Here is a 5,215-nt window from a genome sequence, read left to right on the forward strand (position 1 = left end):
ACTCAGGCACAAAGTAGAGAGAGCCCAGGGGAGCAGGTGGCCTCCCCTTCCAGCACTCTGCTAGCCTGCTGTGTGACCTTGGGCAAGTGCCTTCCCTCTCTGAACCTTGACGGCCTCCTCCTCAGTCATGTGACTCGGCGTCCAGTCTTGGTGGGGGTCGGGGGGTTGGAGGTCTCACTGGCTCCCGCGTGCCTTGGGCCTAGCACATAGTAGGCACTCCACAGAGGCCCGAGCCCTCTTCCAGGGCTTCCCTGTCAGGGCCGATTATGTCCATGGAATCCACACTGTGAAAATAAACATGAACTCAAGTGGCCCCGGTCTCCGTGGCAGCCAAGGGGAAGCTGGGTCCCCAGCCTGTGTCTGTTCTGGGCAAGAACAAAAGTTTCCCTGTGAAGTTGCCCCCACCCCCGCTTCCCTTCTGGAGCCAGCTGGGATGGGAGGACGGGCGGGGGGAGGGGGTCCAGCCAAGAGCAGCCCAAGAGCCCAGCTGCCTGTCAAAACCCAGTCTCCCTCCCCCGCCCAAGCCCATCCCAACACACACCCCCACCCACCGGGGGCGGGGCTCAGTTAGGTGAAGGGCCCCCAAACTCAGGAGCCCTAGGGGCAGAGAGCTGAGTCTGGTTAAGGATTTGAGGAAGAGAAGGTTCCCAGGGGTGGTCCTAGGTACGGAATATGTGACACTATAGAGTCCAGGGACGCAGGTGGGAGAAGCTGCCCGGTTACTCTTGCACCGAGCGCCATCCGGTCCATGCCTCTTACAGCCCTTTACCCCCTACCCCAGCCTCTCAGCTCAGAGCCTCTCCCGACCAGGGGAACATGGCCAGTTCTGGAGGACTCGGCCGAACCAGCACAGAACTTGGCATCAGAGAGAAATGGCACAGATTCTGGCTCCATCATAACCTGCAGTGAGACCTTGGGCCCGGAAGGCGCTCTCTGAACCACCGTCTCTGCCTCTGCATCACAGAATGGACTGGGGCCGAGCGGCAGCCGCATCCAAGTTCAGCAACACGCCTCTGCTCAGCAGCTGTTGTGCCCACCGGGGACCAGGCAGCGTCGTTGGGTGGACCTGGAGCTCACCCACCTGGGGGTCAGACGTGTGACATGCGACAGCCTGGGAGAACATGGGAGCGGGGTGCCGGGAGGAGCAGAGGGCCCCGGAGAGAGGGAAAAGAGCCAGACTCAACCCAGGGCCAGAGGAGCAGAGGGTGACTTGGACAGGATATGGCTGCTGTCAGTGTCCAAGCGGCAATCCTAACACCCACGTGGACACGGCTCTCCTAACAATGGGATTGCTCCCTGAGGCGGGGGAAGAACTGTGTGGAAGGAAGCTTCACTTCACTCTGCTCCTTCCTGGGCCCAGGCAGCACTGCTGCAGGGTCCCCTAGCCAAACAAAAGCCGGAGGAACAACCTCCCCTTCCCTTCTAAGGTCATCAGGGCGCGAGAAGTCCACAGGGAGCAGCACTCTGCGTGGCCAGGGGCCATGGGGGAGAACTCTGCTCAGCAGGGCTATGACTGAGGTGAGGAAGGGGGAGGAGATGTCAAATGACAACCAGGACTTGCAGGAATTGTATCTCAATAATGCTGTTGAAGAAAACATAATTGTGATTGCTCATTCCTAGTTTATAGAAAGACAAGTGATTTGGGTTTTGTAAAATATATATTTATTTATTTATTTTTGACTGCACTGGGTCTTCGTTGATCCGAGTGGGCTTTCTCTAGTTGCAGTGCATGGCCTTCAGTTGTTGCAGAGCGTAGGCTCAGTAGTCGTAGCTCATGGTCTTAGTTGCCCCTCGGCATGTGGGATCTTCTGGGACCAGGGATCGAACCCCTGTGCCCTGCAATGGCAGGTGGATTCTTAACCACTGGCCCACCAGGGAAGTCCTGATTTTTGTATTTTGACGTAGTATCTTGCAACCTTACTAAACTCACTTATTAGTTATAGCAGCATTTTTTGTAGATGACACTGGATTTTTTTACATAGATGATCATGTCATCTGCAAGTAAATCAATGCTATGTTTTCTTTTCAAAATAAAATGACAACCAGGACTTACCTGTGGGTGCACGTTCCACACCCCTCAGGGTCTCCCTGAAACACCTCGAAGGATAGGGCCCTGCAAGGTACAAGGTCTCCTGAGTGAAGAGACTGATGCTGAGAACTAGCAAGATCCTGGTTAGTGTCATCCTAGGCTGATGAAATCAGTTTCCGAGATCACAGTCTCTGCCCTCTAGGGGTATCATGAGAACTCATGATGTCAGAGCTGTAAAAGCGTCTGATGCAGAGAAGACTGGGAGCCCACAGAACTGGGATCCTTGCCATCTGGAAAAGAAAGTCATGTGTTTGATAACATTACTGTGGGCTCAGTGTTTGTATCCCCACCCAGATTCTATGTTAAAGCCCAATCCCCAACATGATGGTATTTGGAGTTGGGACTTTGTGGGGAGGTGATTAGATCATGAGGGTTCCACCCTTCCAAATGGGATTAGTGTCCACAAAAGAGAGACCCCAGAGAGCTCCTTCACCCCTGCCCCCACGTGAGGACACAGGTGGCTATAAATCAGAAAGAGAATCCCATCCCCAGACACCAAATCCACTGATCTTGGACTTCTCAGCCTACAGAACTGTAAGAAATAAATTTCTGTTGTTTATAAGCCACCCAGACTCTGTTATAGCAGCCCCAAAACACTAAGACATGTTTTAATCAAAAACTAAACATTCCAATAAAAATTACAAGGTAGGTTTTTAAATCTGCAAAATTTTTGATTCTGCGATCTTAGTCTTAGAAACTGATTATAAGAAAATTATGAAATGCACAAAAATACAGGTTAATTAATTGACAGATAATGGAAAATGCTATCACAGCATCAATTTCTACAAAAATGATTTGGAGATAATCTGAATATTCAACAACAATATAGAATGCTATGCAGCTGTGCTGCTCAGATATACCTTTGTGATGCGTTTTATTTCTGAGTGCAATAGGTTACAATACAGTATTAGAGAAAAATCTCATTTTGCTTTATACATGTGCATGCTAAGTCGCTTCAATTGTGTCCAACTCTTTGTGATGCTATGGACCATAGCCTGCCAGGCTACTCTGTCCATGGGATTCTCCAGGCAGGAAAACTGGAGTGGGTAGTCACTTCTCCAGGGGATCTTCCCGACCCAGGGATCAAACCCGTGTCTCTTCTGTCTCCTGCATTGGCAGGCGGATTCTTTACCACTAGTGCCACCTGGGAAGACTTTATATATGTCGCTAAGACTCAGACACAACTGAGCGACTTCACTTTCACTTTTCACTTTCATGCATTGAGAAGGAAATGGCAACCCACTCCAGTGTTCTTGCCTGGAGAATCCCAGGGACGGGGGAGCCTGGTGGGCTGCCGTCTATGGGGTCACACAGAGTTGGACACGACTGAAGCGACTTAGCAGCAGCAGTAGCAGCAGTCTCAGTTCAGTCACTCAGTCGTATCTGACTCTTTGCAACCCCATGTACTTTATATATGTACATGCATATACACACATATATATGAAATGTCCGGAAGAAAAATATTTAGCTGATTATTCCTAAGAGATAAAATTAGGAATAATGGAATAATGTACACTTTTTTCCTCTGGTATTTTTTACTTTTTCTGAATTTTCTTGCTTTTCTACAAAATTATAATGACAACAATATAAATAACTACCATTTATTGAGCATGTACTTTGTTCCAAACTGCACTGAGGGCTTTCTATATGTTTCCTTACTTAATCCTTACAACAATTCTGAGAGACAGGTACTAATCTTTACTAGGAAGGGTTCTTTCAATTGAAAGTGACAAAATACCCAACTCAAAAGGGCTTCCCAGGTGGCTCAGTGGGCAAAGAGTCCACCTGCCCACGCAGGAGACACAGGAGATGTGGGTTCTATCCCTGGGTCAGGAAGATCCCCTGGAGCAGGAAATGGCAACCCACTCCAGTATTCCTGCCTGGAAAATCCCATGGACAGAGGAGCCTGGCAAGCTATAGTTCCTAGGGTCAAAAAAAGTAGGACACAACTGAGTAACTGAGCACATATGTACACACAACTCAAACTGGTTTAAGCCAAGAAAGAGGGTCAATTCACTTGGAAGTGTCAAGTGTCAATGGAAAAATCATGATTGACTTCAAGCAGGGACTCAAACGTTTCCCACAACTGGTTTCTCTTGGCTCTGCTCCCCTGAAGCACACTCCCATTTGGGAGCAAGATGGCTTTGTAGCAGGGACCTGTCACACCCTCACAACTGCAAGGCTTTATGGAAAAGAAGTGGTTGACCAAAGCCCTAAGGAATACTCCATTGGAATGGCATGGGTCCACATGACCACCCACCAACCCATCTCTGTGGCCAGGTGATGGGTGCACTGAGTGGCTTAAGCCTAGGTCACATGCCCGAGAGAGTGAAATCATAGTTCAGGGTAGAACAGAATTGGTTCTCTCAAAGCAAAAGCACAAACAGAGTAGCAGGTGGATGGGAGGGGGAAAAGCTTTCCACTGCAACCATCATCTCCAACTTACTAAAGAAGAAACTGCAGCTCAGAGCTGGGAACTAGTTTGTTCAAAATGGTACAGATAGGGGAATTCTCTGGTGGTCTGGTTAGGACTCTACACTTCCACTGCAGGAGGCACAGGTCTAGAAACTAAGATACCCCAATCCCACAAGCCACCCACATGGCAAAAATAAACAAAATCTCAAAATGATACAGATAGTAAGTAAGGAGGCAGGGACTCATTGTCTAGTTCCAAAGACTGGAAACTTAGTTACTATGCAATATTGCCTTCCAGGATTACTTGGGTAGTATTTTGGTGAATTTAGAAACAAAAGAAAGTCATAATTCCCCCATCAGTGGGTTTAGGGTGCCTGGCTGCTGAAGTTCAGGGTGGGGTCAGGGCACAGCTGAGATATATGTGCCCAATGCTTCCTTCCAAGATGGCAATCATCCAGTTGCTTCACATCCTTCCATCAAGACGAGCTGTCAGAGCAACACTGACACCAGAGAATGGCCAGTGCAGGTTGGGAAAAAAGAGAAGACCCTCCAAACACAAGTTATAATAATAATATCTGATATTTATTGATGGCTTATCCTGGGCCAGGCATGTGCTCTTGTGTCCTCGTGACCCCTAGTGGACGCAGGAGCAGGTGCTGCCCTGGGTTACAGATGCGGGAACTGAAGCACAGAGAGGTGAAGCTCCTTACT

This window comes from Bison bison, unplaced genomic scaffold, assembly GCF_000754665.1.
Source record: "Bison bison bison isolate TAMUID 2011002044 unplaced genomic scaffold, Bison_UMD1.0 scf7180017864193, whole genome shotgun sequence".
Classification (NCBI taxonomy): Eukaryota; Metazoa; Chordata; class Mammalia; order Artiodactyla; family Bovidae; genus Bison; species Bison bison.